An 18,191-nucleotide genomic window follows, 5' to 3' on the forward strand; every position below is an offset into this window, starting at 1 on the left:
AGAGAGAGAGAGAGAGAGAGAGAGAGAGAGAGAGAGAGAGAGAGAGAAGGAAAAGTGAGGGGTGTAGGAGGAGAAACAGACAGGCAATGGGCAACAATAACTCGGAACAGTTCTCCGTCAATATAACCAGAGATGTGATGTGATGACTACCAACAGCAAAGGGGAAGCTCTCCCTGGAAGTAACCTGAATAATTTTGTAATTAGAAGGGGGCAAAGCCTTCAGATAAAATGAGATGTTTATGGCATTTAGGGGGTTGGATGAATCCACTGACTTGCTTCCTCCTGGTATATTTTCATTTGCATCCAGAGATTAGGCTTGGACTCGTTTTAACAGACATAACATTAGTATTCCCAAAACCCAATAAAATCTTGGGTCAATCCACAGGTATATCTCTTGTTCAGGCTTAATAATGGAGAGGCTCTTAGGGAGGAAATGGATCTTAATGGAAACAGTCACAGAAATGGGGTGAGGTTAGTGGAGAAACAAAATACCAGAATTTTCCAAAGAATCCCGCCTCCACTCCTAAAAAAGAAAGCGGGGGGGGGCCGAAACCTCGTGTTTGGGAATTAGAGATTCATTACATGTTTAGAGTCTCCTGCCTGCTTTTATGCAAAGTCCACTAGTCCGAAGGATCCCCCGCAGAACAGGGTGCAATGCCACTTTTCAGTTATCACCGTTCCCTGCCTACCTGTCTTCTGTTGAGAAACGGAGGGAAAGGATGCCCAGGAGCTGCTGAGAAAGAAAAGGGGGCTTGCTATAGTCAGGGCTGAGCTAAGGAAGCTTCGCCCATTTTGCCTAGAGAGCTCGCGTCTCCATGGCGACTCAGGTGGGAGGGGAGAAGGCAGCTCCAGTTACGGAAGAAAAAAAAAAAAAGTTGGACAAAACTTTCCCAGCTCTAGGCAAATAAATAAGCTAGCCGCGTGCCCTGTGGAAGGTCCCAGGGCATCGGCTCTGCCCAACTTCCTACCAACGACCCGCGAGGGGGCGCCTAAAACCAGCAGGTGCCCCGCAAACCTCTGCCAAAGTTGCCCGGGGACCGCGGACATGGTTAGGGCCGCGGGTTCCGGATTCAGCACCAAGGCCAGAGCACGAGCGCTGGGGTTTCTACTTCCTGGTCAGCCGACCCCGGGAGCAGTATTAGCTCCTTCGATCGCGGGAAGGCAGCCACTTTCTGCGAAGGACCGATTCCCTTGCCCGTGCAGAATCTGGATATCTGATCCTCCACGGAATCGCGTGGGAAAGGGAAGCTCGCCTGTCATCCATGTCACACATGGCGGGGCATCAGAGTAGCTATTCAGACTCAAGAACACCGAGGCAGCCAAATATCTCAGATAAACTGAGAAAGGAGAAAGATCTGGTCCTCAGGGGAGAAAAGGGACACACACACACACACACACACACACACACACACACACACACACACACACACACACACACACACACACACCACGGATCAGTCTCTGAGGAGAGTTGTCTACTTTCAGCCTTTGGCTTCAAAAGCATCCATTCATTGCTCACCCTCTCCTCTCCTCTAACTTTTTGTCTGGGGTAGATGGCAGAAAAGCACTGTGAGAGCACCCTCGTCGGTGAGACACCAGCCAACCAAGTCCTGTCTATGGGTCCTGAGACCCTCCAGGGAGGGTGGAGAAGTAGTTTACTCCTGGTCTGGACCAGACAGACTCCTAAGCAGAGCTGGTGAGCTTCATGAAAGGGAAGAGGGTGTGTTCGTGTGATGAGACCCAGCGTTTGAGCAGAGTGGCTAAATTTACAAGGTTGCAGGCATAGGAAACTGAGAGGAAAAGCCATTTTCTTAATAGAAACAAGGAAGAAATTGTGCAATGGGGGGTTCAGTTTATTACCAATTGAGTTCCATTTCAACATTCATAAAGGGAACCCAGGTAAGTCCCTCCCTCATTCCACCTTTACCTTGGGCAAGACTGGTCTCTGCCCTGCTCTCCTCATCTTTGGTAGCAGGTCCTCACACACCCCCACCATAGGGACCGATACTGACGAGGAAAAATGGTAGAGGAAGGCGACAGCCACATTTTGCGTAGAAAGCTTTTGAAAGTGGCATTCAGGTGTTGCAAGGCACCATTTGAATTGCAGAGCTGTCAGGTTTGGCAACTGGTTAGAAATGCGAATAAAGCCTTTGAAATAGCTCTGGCTGCTTTTCTTTTTTGAGGATGCACGTGTGTGGTCTTGAGCTGGTTCTGGTTTGCTGTTTATGAAGGCAAACAAAATGTTTCCTGGTTTTCCTTGCTGGGCATGTTGGTGCTTTCCAAAGATGGTGTGTGCAGAGCACTCGGGATTTGGTTAAAGCAGTGTGCTTATACCATCTAGTCTTTATTTTTTGTCTTTTTTTTTCATGATCACTAGTGAAGGCAGAAGCAGTCTATTTCAAACCTGGGCAAAGGGTGAGATATTACACTCTTTCTTACCTTTCAGTTCCAGATGGATATTGACAAGTTTATCTACGGCCTAATTTATAAAAGAGGAGAGAAGTGATACACAGTGTTAGGACTTAAAGAAAGCAGCTGTACCCTGGCTTTGCTCCATCTGATATCATCAGCAGAAGAGAAGTCGAGATTAGATATAAAGATAAAGCTATACAAGAATATGGAGAAACAAAGTAATATATTTGTGAGTTCTAAAGTTCAATTTCTCTCATGAATTAAAAAAAAACAAAGATGAGAATGTAAATACTCTAGCTATAGGAATTTGCTCAATCAATAACCTTTAGTTCTGGTAGATTCCATGCTCATGTAGTCAGCGCTGATTTGCCAAACTATGACTTGCTTTCCTCCTCAGTGGTTAATTGCTGAGCAAAGTGTCATTATGTCCTTATGACAACCAATAGCATACTCCGGAATAATTGGTTTACCCATTTCAAATGAGATTTGTTAAGGAGAACAACTTAAAATGCATCCCTGTGCAGTTGGAGCAATTTTTGTAATTTTTTTAAATGTAATACCTCATCCTGGTATTTCCTAACATCAGTAAAAAAAAAAAAAACATATTCACTTGTATGACCCCGTCTTTATTTACTACATAGGACTTACACAAACTTTTTTCTTTGAGTTCACAAAAAGGCTTTCATTCACTCTCGTATTCTTCCCTTTCGTCTCACAAACTATCTCTACTTTACAGGATAAAAAGACAATAAGACATGAAAATGGCTGTTTAATAAACAATAGAAAGAAGTCATTAGAGATTAAAAATAAGTAAATCTAGCCTTATGGAAGCATAACCCTATTCACTGATTTTCATGGGTAGAAAGTGTTATTTTCCTCAAGGGTTGAATGTTGATCATGTGATTCTCCATGAAAACAAGATAAACCCTCTTAATCAAAATGAGCAGGTAGGCAAGATAGATCTCTTCTCTTTTTCACCAACTCTTCCTTAATCAAATGATATGTAAGTACTGGGTAGATTAATAAAGGAAATGGACCAGAGAGTCAGAGTAAGGGGAAGGAAGAAAGCTAGGGGAAAGGGCAGTTATTTTTATTTTTACCAGATTTAAAGTGATGATATTTTCCAAACCAAGGGTTTTTTTTTTAATTCATTGTATCAGAAGTTTAAGGGTGGTGGAATTGAGATGTGTGAACAAATTTAAATTTATAGCTTATTGAGATGGCATTTATTATTTCTTTCCTTTATTTTCTCTTTTTTAAAGATTTTTATTAAAAATATAGCTAGCATACAACATTATATCAGTCTCAGGGGTACACCATAGTTATTCAATATTTATATACCTAAAGAAGTGATCACCATGATAAGTCCAGCAACCATCTGACACTGTACCACGCTATCACAATATTATTGACTGTATTCCCCATGCTGTACATTACATCCCCATGAGTTATTTGTTTTATACCTGTAAATATAAACCTCTTATTGCCCTTCACCTTTTCCCTTCCTTTTTACATTTTTTCAATTACAGTTGACATTCAACATTATATTAGTTTCAAGTGTACAGCTTAGTGGTTAGACATTTATATAATTTAAGAAATGATACTGCTGACTAGTTTAGTACCCACTATACTTAATTATTATCATATTATTGATTATTTTCCCTATGCTTTACTTTACATTCCCATGACTATTTTATAAGTACCAATCTGTACTTCTTAATCCTTTCCCCTTTTCCAACTCCCTTTCCCATGTGACAACCATCAAAATGTTCTTTATATCTATGAGTTTGCTTTCTGTTTTACTTGTTTATTTTGTTCTTTAGATAACACATATAAGTGAAACCACATTGTATCTGTCTCTCTGTCTGATATACTCCATTCAGCACAATAATCTCAGGTCCATCCATGCCGCTGCAGATGGCAAGAACACATTCCTTTCCCTGGCTGAGCAATATTCTGCCATATATATGTACCACCTCCTCTTTATCCACCCAGGCTGCCTCCACATCTTGGTTATTGTAAATCTTTTTCAATCTCCTCACTTTTAGTCTGTGTGTGTCTTTCAATCTGAAGTGAGTCAATTGTAGGCAGCAGCATATGTAAGGGTCTTGTTTTCTTATCCATTCAGCCACCCTATGTTTTTTATTGGAGAACTTAATCCATTTACATTGAAAGTAATTGTTGATAGATATGTAGTTATTGCCATTTTATTATTCATATTTTTTATCTTATTTTTTTGTCTTAAAGAAGTCCCTCTAACATTCCTTGTAATACTGGTTTGGTGGTGACGAATTAGTTTACTTTTTTTTTTTTTTTGTCTGAGAAGCTCCTTGTCTGTCCTTCAATTTTAAATGATAACATTGCTGGGTATAGTACTCTTGGTTGTAGGTCCGTGCTTTTCATCACTTTGAGTATTTCATGTCAATCCCTTCTGCCCTGCAAAGTTTCTGTAAAGAAATCAAAATCAATTGGTAATCTTATGGAAGCTTCATTCTAAGTCAGCGGTTCTCAACCTTCCTAATGCCGCGACCCCTTAATACAGTTCCTCATGTTGTGGTCACCCCCAACCATAAAATTATTTTTGTTGCTACTCTATAACTATAATTTTGCTACTGTTATGAATCATAATGTAAATATCTTTTTGTTTTCCGATGGTCTTAGGCGAACCCTGTGAAAGGGTCGTTCGATCCCCAAAGGGGTCACGACCCACAGGTTGAGAACTGCTGTTGCCTTTCTCTTGCTGTTTCTAGGATTCTCTCTTTTTCTTTAACCTTTGTCATTTTAATTACAATGTGTCCTGGTGTAACACATTGGGTTCATCTTGTTTGGGACTCTCTGCGTTTCCTGGACTTGTATGTCTATTTCCTTCACCAGGTTAGGGAAGTTTTCAGTCATTATTTCTTCAGATAGGTTTTCAATTCCTTGCTCAATCTCTTCTCCTTCTGGTACCCCTATGATGCAAATGTTGGTATGCTTGATGTCCCAGAGGTCTCTTAAATTTTCCTTGCTTTCTGTTCTGATTGGGTGTTTTCTGCTATCTTGCCTTCCAAATTGCTGATTCAATCCTCTGCTTCATCTAGTCTGCTGGTGATTCCTTCTAGGGTATTCCTCATTTCAGTTATTGTATTCTTCACTTTTGACTAGTTCTTTTTTATGGTTTCTATGTCTTTTTTTATGCTTGGTATCTCTTTATTGAAGTCCCCACTAAGATCTTTGAGTATCCTTATAACCATTGTTTTGAATTTTGTATCTGGTAGGTTGCTTGCCTCCATTTTGTTTAGTTCTTTTTCTGGAGTTTTCTACTATTGTTTCATTTGCGACATATTTCTTTGTTTCCTCATTTAGATTCCCTCTCAATGTTTGTTTCTATGTATTAGGTAGATCTGCTATATCTCCCAGTTTTGTCAGATGGTCTTATGTAATAGGTGCCCTGTGAGGCCCTGGCACAGTCTCCCTGCTCACCTACACTAGGTGCTCCAGGAATGTCCCTTGTGTGGGTTGTGTGTGCCCTCCTATTACAGTTGAACCTTGATTGCTATTGGCACATCAGTGGGTGGGATTGACCCTCAGGCTGATTGGCTGTGGGGTTTGGTGATGTCTATAGCTTATGGGCTGCTGAGCGCAGGGCTTATCCCACTTAGTGGGATCTGTCATGGTGGGGTCTGTTGCCTGTTGAGACCACTCTTTAGGCATCCTGCTTGTGGGGCTAATTGGGTGGTGCTCTGCTGTGGTCTGAAGCCAACTTCCAAGTATGTTGGTTCTGGGGCCTCTTGAGAGGAGCTCTGGTGCAGGCCCAGGTCACCCACTACCTGTGACCAGCAGAGGCTATCTGGCAGGAGCTACAAAGCGATCCTAAGTTGTTCTCTGCCTATGCTGGACCTAGAGGCATGTGGGAGAGGACACGAGGATGGCTGCCAGGCCTGGAGTAGCTCCACAGAAAACCAGATACCCAAGGCCTGCTGCCACCTGCAGACTCCTTTAAGGTTTAGCCACTGATAAAGCCTCACGGGGTATGCAAATTGAATGGGGCAGGGTCTCAGAGAGTCACTAGAGAGGGAAGAGTGGTGTTCACCAGCTCAATGTAGATTCTGGTTTGGTGCCAGTGCTGAGCCTGGAGCTACTCAGCAAGTCTCAGAGCACACCAAGACCAGTTGCTACCTGCTTGGGGCCCACAGACTTTGACAGTTTTCCAAGAAAGAGTGCAATGCAGTCATGGCTGGCTGCTCATGGAGAAAGTGCCTCCAGCATTGGGGAAGTTGGGTGGGGTGGGCTCCCAGTGAGTCGGCAGGGAAGAACACAGAGCTCACCAGACCAATAAGGTTCAGATTTGGCTGTTGGGGGAAGTCTCAACACAGGAAAGATGGCACTGGCCTACTCTACTAGCTGCATGGGAAAAAGACCCCACACAGGGAAAATGGTGACTGTCTTCCAGCCTTCGCCTCAAAGCCTCACACCTCAGTCTGACCCCCACATGTCTCTGATACAACCCAAGTAACTGTCCCTCTGTCAGAACCCAGAGTGAGTGCCTCCTAGTGAGTCTGTGTGTGGGCCCTTTTAGAGGACACCTGGGTTTCTCCCAGCCTTCTGTCCCACCTAGATGGTTGGAATCCCCACTGTTTTCTCACAGATGTTGTGGGGGCTTCTCTTCCCAGAACCAGTACTCTGGGCTGGAAAGCCTGGTTGGGTCTCTCTCTTTTATGGAGGAAACTTCATGGCTGAGCTACCCCCTCCCCCATTTTCCCCTGCCACAGGGAGATTTGGGACCAGCCTATTTTTAGTCTGCACCCCTTCTCCATGTCTCGACATGGCTTCTTCTTTATATCCTTAGTTATGAAACTTCTGTTCAGCTAGACTTCAGATGGTTCTCCAGGTTGATTGTTCTATAATTTAGTTGTAATTTTGATGTGTTCATGGGATGAGTCAAACTCAGTATTTTTCCATTCCACCATCTTGGCTCTCTCCTCTTTCCTTTATTTTCAATAATTGTTATTTAAGTACTGAAAGAGAATTGATTCATCTGGATTTTTATAAAATTATTAAATTTGATAATATCCATAAAAGGGGAGTTGGTAGTTAAGTTGAAACATCACCAAGACACTTTCGTTGAATTAAGGTTTTCTTTTTAGTTGTAGTTAAAGTGTTTAGGAAGATAGAAAAATAAAATGAAGTCATTTGGGATAAAAAATACATTTCAAAATGTATTTTAAACAATTAGTTCTAGAAACAATTAAGATTCTGTAGAAAGAAAGATCGTAACAATTGTAGTCAGTGTATTAATGATATTCTGACTCCTCTCTGATAAAATACTATAATATGCACCTACTTGATATCATTTTATTAGCACTAATTAATAACACAATGTAACCTCCCTCAAACGAAGAAGGACATTGTCATCTTAGAAAGAATATTCAGTAGTTCCAAAACTGTCGCCTTGATCTAATCTTACTTGGTAATCAATTCTAGATATTCATTTATTTATTTAATACTGAATTGAATAGTTACTTAAACAGACTCTCAAAGGATGATTCTGCTTAGCGCATAATGTTCAAGTGGCCTTTCAAATGTCTATTTTGTCCACATGCATTAAGACCATCAGTCAACTTTCCTACTTACAATATATGAAGTTAACCTTAAATTGTAATCAAAAGGCTATTGAATTCATGTCTTTATAGATGAATACAGGTCATATTAATCCCAATAATACCTTCAGTCTCATATTTCCATTTCCTCTCTGTGGCTCTGCTTAGGACCAGGGAGCTCACAATGCTGGTGGTTCTTTCAGTGACTAGTCCCAGAGATGTGGCTTCTAGAATGAAAACTCTACAGAAGAAACCAGCAAGTGAATCTGTGGATAAAATGATCCATGTCCTTGCCAACAATTGTTTTGTAGGACTAAATCTGAATGTATTATATGCAACGTGAAAGACAAATCTATAAATTAAGTTTGAGTCCAGGTGCAGTAGCAGTTTCCTCTTTAAGCTTACAGACATCCACTTCTTTCCTACCCAGAATAATAACTGATTTTTTTAAATGATGTGTTATGTTTTCCTCATGTCATCTAACAGAAATTTATGTGAGTGGAATGTGCTTGGGAAGTGCTACTTGGTATTAAGAGCACAGGCTCTGGTGTCTAAGTAGTTGCATTTGCATTGAGCTCTAGGTGTATCCACCAGCTTTTACTGGGTTTGGTGTGCTAGCAGCCATCCCAATATCTCAGTGGCTTACAAAACAAAGGGTTATTTCTTCTTCATGCTACGTGCCTTTACTGGTCAGCTGTGGTTTACCTCCACCCCTCTGTCTTCTTCATTCTGGGATCCAGGCTGAAGGACCAGTCTGATCAGGTGTTATTCCATTCCAGTGTCAGAGAGAAAGGAGGATGCTGAATTAGCAATTGCTCTTAAAGGTCCTGCTCAGATATGGCACAGGTTATCCACTCACATTCCGTTGACCAAAAACAAGTCATATGTCACACCAGTGCCAATGGTCAATGAAATAGAGATGTATATTTCTCTCACAGTGAGGCACTGCAAGTCATATAGCAACAAGTGGGGACATATAATTATCCAGAGAGGGAAGTGAATAATTAGGGACCATTATATAATCCACTACACTAACTGTGTGACATTGATCAACCTTAAGCTCTTGGTTTGCTCATCTATAAAATAAAAAATAGTAGTAATTCTATGTACCCCAGAGGTGTTATAAGGATTAACGTGATAATGTAAGGTTCTTAGCGCAATGTCCAGCACAAAGTAGGCACTTTATAAATAGTAGATGCTATTATTCATTAGTTACAATGTATCAAGTTCCGTGCTCAATGAAGCTAGGCAGACTGTGTTAATTAGAAAGCTGCTACAACTGAAAATTCCTAAATCTCAGCAGCTTAGCAAAATAGAAGATTATTTCTCATTCCTATAAATCTAATTGGCTGATTTCATACAGGGACCCAGGCTGATGGACACTTTATCATCTTTGACACTTGGTTTCCATGACCTCCTGAGTGTTGATATCCAATTGGCAGATACAGAAAGAGAGGAAGTAGATGATTATGCAGGAGATTTTTTTGATGATCCAGGCCCAAAAGTAATTACATCACTTCTGCCCATAGTCTGTGGTCATACCTAACTGCAAGAATAGCTAGAAAATGTAGTTAAGCTCTGTGACCAGGAGGAAGGGAACTGGTAGGGTGAACACACTTGGGTCTTTGGCATATACACCCAGTATTAAACATGCCTTTTTGACTTTCCAATATAAATGTCTGGCATCAAAGAAATATAGCTAGTGTGGGCCATGAATAGAACGGGGGCAGAGTAGATGATGTGTCCCACTGGTAAAAAGGTCTCTGGTGGAAACTGTATATTGTTGAGCCCTTGAATCATTCTTCAGTGGTACATTTTTTAAAATAAATTAGTTGGGATCTTCTTTTGACTTTTAGAGTGGGTGTATTTGATTCTTACAAAAGAGATGCAAATCCATATTGTTTGAGTCCTGGTGGCTGAACCATTAGACACAAAGAAGAGCCAACTTCATAACCCATGTTCAGGAGCAAGTTCCTAATCTTGACAATTGCACCCACATTGTATCTAAGTGTGCTGAAGAATTAGATGCTGTCTTCCAATATATGGTACTTGCTGTTGACTAGCAATTTGCATTTTGTTTTGAATCACGTTAATATCTATAGGTTAGACACATGCTGTAAGTTTAGGTTGAATTAATCTAACAATAGTCTGTGCTCTCCTAAAAATATACCATGTAATCTGCAAGTAGTCTTTGAGAACTCCTGCACGCCTCAGAAGAGCAGGTGCCCTTGGAAACGAAAATCTACACCTTTTCACTAGAACAGAGACCAGCCTTAATGACAGACTTACAATCTAGAAAAGAGAAATGTCAGGGGAAAATAGATGAGAAGCTCTGAGACAAAGAGTCAGAAGAAACATGATGACAATCCACAATGCTATAGTTCTCTAATGTCATTCCCACTCCTCCAAAGTCATGGTCCATTTTTGCAGAACCCAAGGTTACCAACCTGAATAGTGAACACATACCATGAATACGATGTCTTAATCCGTCTATGGGGCAGTTATAGTGCATTTGAGGACTCTTGAACACTTTAAATATCTTGCCATTCCAAAGTGAATAATGTTCTATACTGGAACTTCTGTTTCATGAAGAGAGTCTCAACCACTGAATACCCTAAATATATATTTCCCCTCTTGAATTTTCATCAGCCCTCCTGGGGTGACCAGAACCACTGCAGTTGCAGTGAAGCATATAAAGAGAAGAAGACACAAGTAGGAAGGCTAAGAAACTATTGGGTTGTTGGAAAAGTCATGACGTATTTTGTCTATGTTTTTCAAAGGTCACTTATTTATATAAAGAACAAAGATCAATTAATGATATATTGCCCATTTTGTTAGATAACCTTTTGCCATCTTTCAGTGAGCTGAATAATTCCTTGTTCATAGAAGGACCTGTCTTTATTTGAGAAAAACTGAACACGGCGCTGATTTACAGCCTCATCTGAATTGAACGTTATACCACACAAGGAGTTTTGAAGAGAGCGAAACAAGTGGAGTCTGACGCCGCAAGGTCAGGCGAGTATGGTGGGTGTGGCAACACATCCCATCCAAGCTCCAATAATTTTTGACGGGTAATCGAACTTGTATGTGATCTCGCATTGTCACGATGGAATACAACTCCTTTACAATTAACAAGCTCTGGACATTTCTGGATGATGGATTCGTTCAAACTGTCCAATTGCCAACAGTACACATTCAAATTGATTGTTTGGTTCCTTGGTAGGAGCTCAAAACACACGACACCTTTAAAATTCCACCACCACACTGAGAGCATAACTTTCCTCTGATGAATGTCTGCTTTTGATGTCATTTGAGGCGAATCATCACATCGGAACCAAGACTGTTGTCACACCACATTGTTGTAAACAATCCACTTCTCATCACCAGTTATCAGTCGCTTCAAAAAAAGATCGTTTTCCTAATATTTAATGAGCGAGCATATTGCAAATGTTTATACGTGCCGTCAAATAAACTTCTTTGAGTTCATGCGGAACCCAAATATCAAGCTTGCTTACATATCCCAGGTGATCGTGAATGCTTGACTGATGGATGTTCAATGTTTGTGCAATCTCTCGTGTCGTGTAACATGCATTTGACTTGATCAATGCCTTTATTTTGTCATCAACCTCGGTGGGCATCCCTGACCAAGGAGCATCGTTGAGATCAAAATCACCAGCACAGAATTTAGTGAGCCATTATCGGCACTGACGCTCTTGTAGAGCATTGTCACCCTAAACTTTATGCAACTTTTCACAAGCTTGACGTGCATTCTTCCCTTTATGGAAGTAGAACAGTAAAATATGGCAAAAATGCAGTTTGGTCTTCCATCTTCAAATTGTTGTAAAATCTCCAAAACTCAACCAAATCACTCAATTTTTTTTAGAATGAAGCTAGAACTGTTAGCTGTCAAATGACATGTAATATCATAGATGCGAATGAGTCCAGTACTTCCAAAAGTGAACTAGCGCCATCTGTCGCAAACATGCGTCATGACTTTTCCAACAACCCAATATTATACATGTGCTGTCCTAAAAGGGATTCCTTCACTGACAAGGAGGCTGAATTAAGTGGCCTCTGCTTTTATCAGCAGCTGAAGAGTGTTAAGCCCCAAGCCAGCACCCCTTGTGATTCCTTTCTGGCCACAGGCGGGTCTCTGTTGAGCAGAAGGAAACATCAGAGCTGACAAAAGACAACTTATGTCAGTGATTCCCAATGTGTGTCCCCAAACCAGCAGCAACAGCATCACCAGGAATAATGGTTACAAATGCAAATTCTCAAGCCCACCTCACACCCATTGAATCAGAACCCCTGGGAATGTGCCCACCATCTGCATATCGCCGCCAGGTATTTTGATGCACACTGAAGTTCAAGAACCAGGCTTAGGTTTTCCTCAGATCTACTCTGAGGGGGAACTCTGAGGCAGCCGCCCAAATTACAGGCTCCTTGTAGTGAAGCCTTCCAAGCAAGTGCACTTGGGAGCTGCACAAAGCCACAGCTGGAGATGGAATGCCGGTCTTTAACTTCCTTTGCAGAAGCAGATCGCACCTGGATTCAATGCCTAGGGGAAAAGACAGAAACCAAAAGGCTTTTGTTGCAACAGATAAAATATGCACTATCACACTAAGTGGCAGAGGTCCTGGGCACAAAGCAAGGACTTTTTGGTGGCCCTCATTGTATAAATGTATGGCTTAGTGTTTTGGAATCCCAGTGAATCCATCGTGAAGTTTTAATTCTTATTTTAATTTAATGGTCTCATCAATTTATCCTTTAAATAAAAGATACTGTCAGTGAAATAAGAATGGTGTACCCTGGAGAAAAGCCACATTACACAAATTGAATAGATGGCACACCTTCATGCAGTGAAGTGAAGGATAATTATATAATGTTCACTTTTACTTGAAACATCTCTTGACCATCTGCATATTTCCAGAACTTGACCTTTAATCACTACCACCTGTATTATCACGGCTCCTTGGACCAGTCAATCAACAAATCTTTGAATGGATCTACTATGTAAAGAAGATAGAAGGTGAAACAGAGAAAAATGTCCTGATTGCACCCTCAGGGCTCTTAAACTTTAAGGAAATATGAGTATCAATGCAATAATAATGTAGCAGACAAAGAAGATAGCATTAAATAAGAGAGTTTGAGAAAGGGAGAGGAACGTTAATAAGGGCTGATGTCAGTAGGGAGCACCTGAGAAAATGGTAGAAGATTAAGGAGTCTTGAAGGAAGAGGAGGGTTTTGGTGGAGGAAGAAGGAAGGGCAGGCTTTCCAAATGAGGAACCCACCTGCATCCAGGGAATACTGGCATTGAGGGTTGGTCAGGCAGGGCTATGGAGAAAACAGAAAGCCATACATTGGCATGAAACTTGGCATCTAGATCTTTGAGAAGTAACTGCTTTGATGGGGAGCACGTAGGAAGAGACACAGAGATTTTAATTTGGAAGCCATTGACAAGGCAGACTTGAGAGGAAATAGTGGGATCAGGAGACAGCCGGATGCTGACAGGAGGGCAAGAAGACCAAAGCACGCTCAGAGTAATAAACGGATCCTGCGTTAGTGCCATCGGTGGTATTGAAATCAGAAGACCACTCATGAACTGAGACACCAGGCTGATGATGATGGATTCAGCCCAAAGAAAGCTCTAACAGCACACCCCATGAGCAAAAGGGATTGTATGTGGCCATTGTCCAGGTGTGGGGTTTGAGGTCGTTCTAGTAAACAAATAACGTGGTGGGGAGAAAGCTGAGTGAGCCCTGCAGCAGCGAGCTATGGCTGAGGTGAGAGCAGTGGCTTCCCGTGCTCAATCAATTGGCTGTAGTGTTTCAGAGCATGTCTTTGGGGATTTGTCCTTTCGGAGGCACTGTGGGGACAAGTATGCCCAGGGCTACGAATGGGGCATTTGTTAATCCTGAAGATGATGGGACCATTTTATTTTGTGATATGGAGCAGAGAGGAGACAGAACTCCTTTCTCATTTGCAAAAACAATGTTGCTTGATATTTGTCTCTCAGTCATTCGTGGATGTCCTGGATGCCACAGATGTCAAATGACAGCATTTTCTCTGCCAGTGGAGAACACTCAGCCCTTATGGAAGTCACTAGGATTTAGCCTGACTATAAACAGCATGATTGGAGGCCGCAGGAGACATGGTCTCAGGAGAATCCTCTCAGGACCCACCACTAACCCAGAGCTCTCACTGAGCTGCCACTGAAGAGAAAATATAAAATTACATGGACCCACCTTAGTCCAAAATTGCCTCAGTGGCATGGCCATTCAGCACAATGTGAGGTGTGGGTCAGATCTAGAACTGCCAAATCAGTGAAGATCATTTACACAATGCCTCAAAATCATAAAAATAATGAGCTAACATAGCTTGCTCTCGCTGGATTTTATTTTTCAGGGAAGTACTTTATTGGGTTATGCCTCATGGAGATAAGAGTCTTGATTCTCTGTTCCTGTTGTGTGCATAAGTGGAGTTTATTTTAAATGAGCAACGCTGAGTCTTTTGTGAGACTTAGCTATCCTGGGGAGAACCAAGACATTATGCTGGCCACTGGGTCATAATGGCTGTTTTGTGGGGCTGTCAGGTCAGAAAGCATATCTCGCCTGAAAATTTCTGGTGGTAAATAATCACAAAAACAATACCAAAGGCATCCACAATAACCCACCAGAAAGTGTGTAAAACTTGGATTTGGGGGCAATTAGTTGAAAAGATGACATTGTGGTTATAGTGACAAAACTAGTCTAGGATAGCGTAATTTAATTAAAATCCACCAATCATTTTCAAATTTTGGTCACTGAGTTAGTAAGATTTTCTTAAAATAAGCAATTGTTAAACTATATTAGACCTTTCATGGTTACCCCCAACCAATCCAAAAAGATTGTCCTTTTATTGCAAAAGGAGTATCAGGAGGCTGTTAGCACTGAGGATGGACCCTGGGTGTTCCTGTGAGAAATCGTAACCCTCATTCAACTTCTCAAGCTCTTGCAATATGCAAGTATTGTTCTAGTTCTTTCCTTTCTTCGTGGAAGGAATCTGGACTCATGTTACTTCTTTTATTATCTAATTTCCAGAGGAGCTAGAATAAAGCAGCACCGTACACACAGCACTCACCTAAGTGACAAGCCCTCCATTACCAATCCTGGCTTCTTCCCATGCCTGGTTTCAGACGCAAGGGACCTGGTTCAGTCATTTGTGCCTCATATTCTGACCACAAAACAGATCAAATCACTCTATGCCCTGACAGCACCCCCAAAATTTCATAAAGGACCAATTACATGAGAAAAACAAGAGAGAGAGAGAGAGAGAGAGAGAGAGAGAGAGAGAGAGATCCCGCTGAGCTGAAAAAGAAAGGGGAAACAGTGAGTAGGGCCTTTAAGCCCTTAACACAAGAGAAGGATCTCAGACCATGGGACAGAAACTTCTAATAAGGGAAAGAGAATGGGCCTGAGGTATATGCAAGAAGGCCTCGCTGAAATCAGAGCTCCTGACATCCTGGAAGCTCTTTAAAAGGAAGGGAGGGTAATTCCTTTATTGTCAGCTCAAAGAAAGCAAAAGGATCCACTAGGTGACTCCTAAGTTAAATGTCCAGGTCACAAAATTTGAGATGTCATTTAGAGCCTATTTGAAATGTTCACAAACATTCGAGGTCGTGTGTTCACGCTTGAGCTGTCTCGCTCTCATGGTGGCCACTCTTCCGTGGGCTTCATCACACAGCAACTGCACCAGCTGATGTGTGCCTGCATCTGCCGGGCTCCAACCACCTTGCCAACACGGGCTAGGCTTAGAAATCACTCCCCCCCTCCTCCCCGCCCCCCCTGCTGTGTTTCTCCCTGAGGGTTTTGTAGAACAGCTGTTCAGTATATGATGTTTGAATAACATTTCTCTAATGCCTAACATGTTCTGATTCCCATAAAACTATTAAAAACTATTAAAATTATTTTTAAATGGCTTTCTTTAGAAAATGAATATAGACTGTATTATCCATGCAGTCAAATTATAGCCATCTCTAAAAGTTGAGCAAAGACCCAACAAACAAGAAATAAAGCACACAAATTCAGTATATGGAGGTCAGAGGGGAGATGTAAAAAAAAAAGAGCTTTTTGCTTCTCTCACAAACTTGTTCGAGTGAAAACATCTATTTTAGATGTCACTCACACACAGTATTGGAATGAATGAGGAAGAGGAATAACTGTGCGTTCCAGATGGGACAAGGCAGTAACATTCGCTTTCCTGAACCACGTAAAAACTAAAGCTCTGTCGTTTCCAGTCATTGGTTTCTGACATGTTGGTATTGGTACTTCCCTCCGGTTGCTTTAAAGATCTTCAAAACTGAAGTCTTGCGCCACTAGCTGTAACCACAGGTCCTTTCATGAAACCAGAGAGATGGGCGCTAACTCTGCGTCACGCTGTTCTGTGGAGCGAGCTGTGACAGACACTGAGCTCTATTAGATGACTTCTTTAACTACTTTCTGTATCACGTTTTCCAGTCATAAAATAGCAATAATTCTGGGAAATAAACTCAATAAATTAGTAAGCTGTTTTCTCTATCCTTTGCTTCTAAGAGGATATGGGAAATTATAATAAGCAATTTAATGATTTTACAGTTTTAAAATGCCAAGTGTATATGTTACTTCAGGAGGCAGGTGTTACTTACTTACAGCTTGATTTGTGGGGCTTTGAAAGAGAAATTAGTTGGTTTTTTTTTTAATTAAAGTTCATTGGGGTGACAATACTTAGTAAAGTTACATAGGTTTCAGGTGTACATTTCTGTAATATATCACCTATATATCACATTGTGTGTTCACCACCCAGAGTCAGTTCTCTTCCATATATTTGATCCCCTTTACCCTCCTTTACCACCCCCCTTCCCCCTTAGAGTTAGAAGAATAATCCATCTACACCAAGGACACTCACATCATCAAAGGCTGAACGGTGTCCAGCACCACACACTCACCAACTTAGGGACGCGAGCTCCTGATTTAGGAAGATCTTTAACAACTGAATTTGAAATCCTAGGGTTTACTCATTTTGTTTACACTTGAGTTGAAGAGATAATCACAATAATTGAACTAAAGCAGACCACCCCATTCCTGAGGCAGTTTTTAATCACCCAAGTTTTATGGCAAAGTCAGTACTAAATCTTGTGAGTACAGATGAGTTTCAAAAGTATATGGGCTTGTGTGTATGGATGGGAGAGCCCTCCACATTTATGGAACCATAGAGTGCATGTGTGGCTTTCATACAAGTGGCACTTTCTAATCCACCCCACTGTCACTTCCACCAATGGAATACAGAGAAAGTGGATTGTGGGCGTAGCCTGACTTCTGGAAACCAATCACCTCGCTCTCTGAGATAACACTTCCCTTTAAAGTAACTTGCCAATTTTAACAGTCCCATTGTATTAACATTTCAACAAAGCAAGGAATGTTTATAGCTAATTCAGAAAAGCTAATAAATTTTGACATTAATGAAGCCTGCAGTCCTATAGCTTGACTAAAGACAATAAAATAAAGTCAATTTATTTTTACCTGGGCATTTCTCATTTATTTGTTACACAAGTAAGCTATAGTCAAGGCAGAAAAATGTCAAAGTTCAAATACGTCAAAAGGGGGAGACAGAGGGGCGATAGAAAGCTGTAAAGAAAGGAGGAGGGAGGGAGAGAAGGAAAGAAACAATACACACAGCAAATATATGGGTCTACTTACATTTTTTTTAACTAAAACCAGATTGTCTTACATACACTCTTCTGTTGCCTGTTTTGTTTTGCTTTTGAACCTGGTAACTCATCATCAACTTCTTTCCAACTCAGTAACTATGGGTGATTGTAGATTTCTTTAGCCTCATTTCCTTCTTTGGTGGGCCTCATGCCCCACACTTCATCCCCTTACTCAGAGCCCCCAGCTGCTCCTCCAACTTGATGGGTACTCACTGCATCCAGTCCTCTTAATTCCCTGTTTCCTCCGCTGGCAATGTCCTCCCTACATTTTCCCTTTCTTCCATCAAACCCTTACACAATTGCCTCCTTCTCAGGGAGGGTCTCCATGACCACCCTCTACAAATCCGTGATGGCACAGGCCTTCCACCCGTCTTGGCATAGCCTCCTTCCGGAGTTAATCTCCTCTACAGTATCTGTTACCTTCTAACATGCTACATAAATTAGATTCTGATTTTTATTATTTTCTGTCTCCTGCA

At 41.4% G+C, this 18,191-nt stretch overlaps 1 protein-coding gene across 2 annotated transcripts in view; it reads left to right on the forward strand.

The window, feature by feature from the left end:
- KCNJ6 (potassium inwardly rectifying channel subfamily J member 6) overlaps positions 1–18,191 on the forward strand; it is a 259,728-nt gene that overhangs the window by 1,350 nt on the left and 240,187 nt on the right. The gene's annotated exons all lie outside the window — the stretch shown is intronic.

This window comes from Hipposideros armiger, unplaced genomic scaffold, assembly GCF_001890085.2.
Source record: "Hipposideros armiger isolate ML-2016 unplaced genomic scaffold, ASM189008v1 scaffold_246, whole genome shotgun sequence".
In the NCBI taxonomy this organism is placed as follows: Eukaryota; Metazoa; Chordata; class Mammalia; order Chiroptera; family Hipposideridae; genus Hipposideros; species Hipposideros armiger.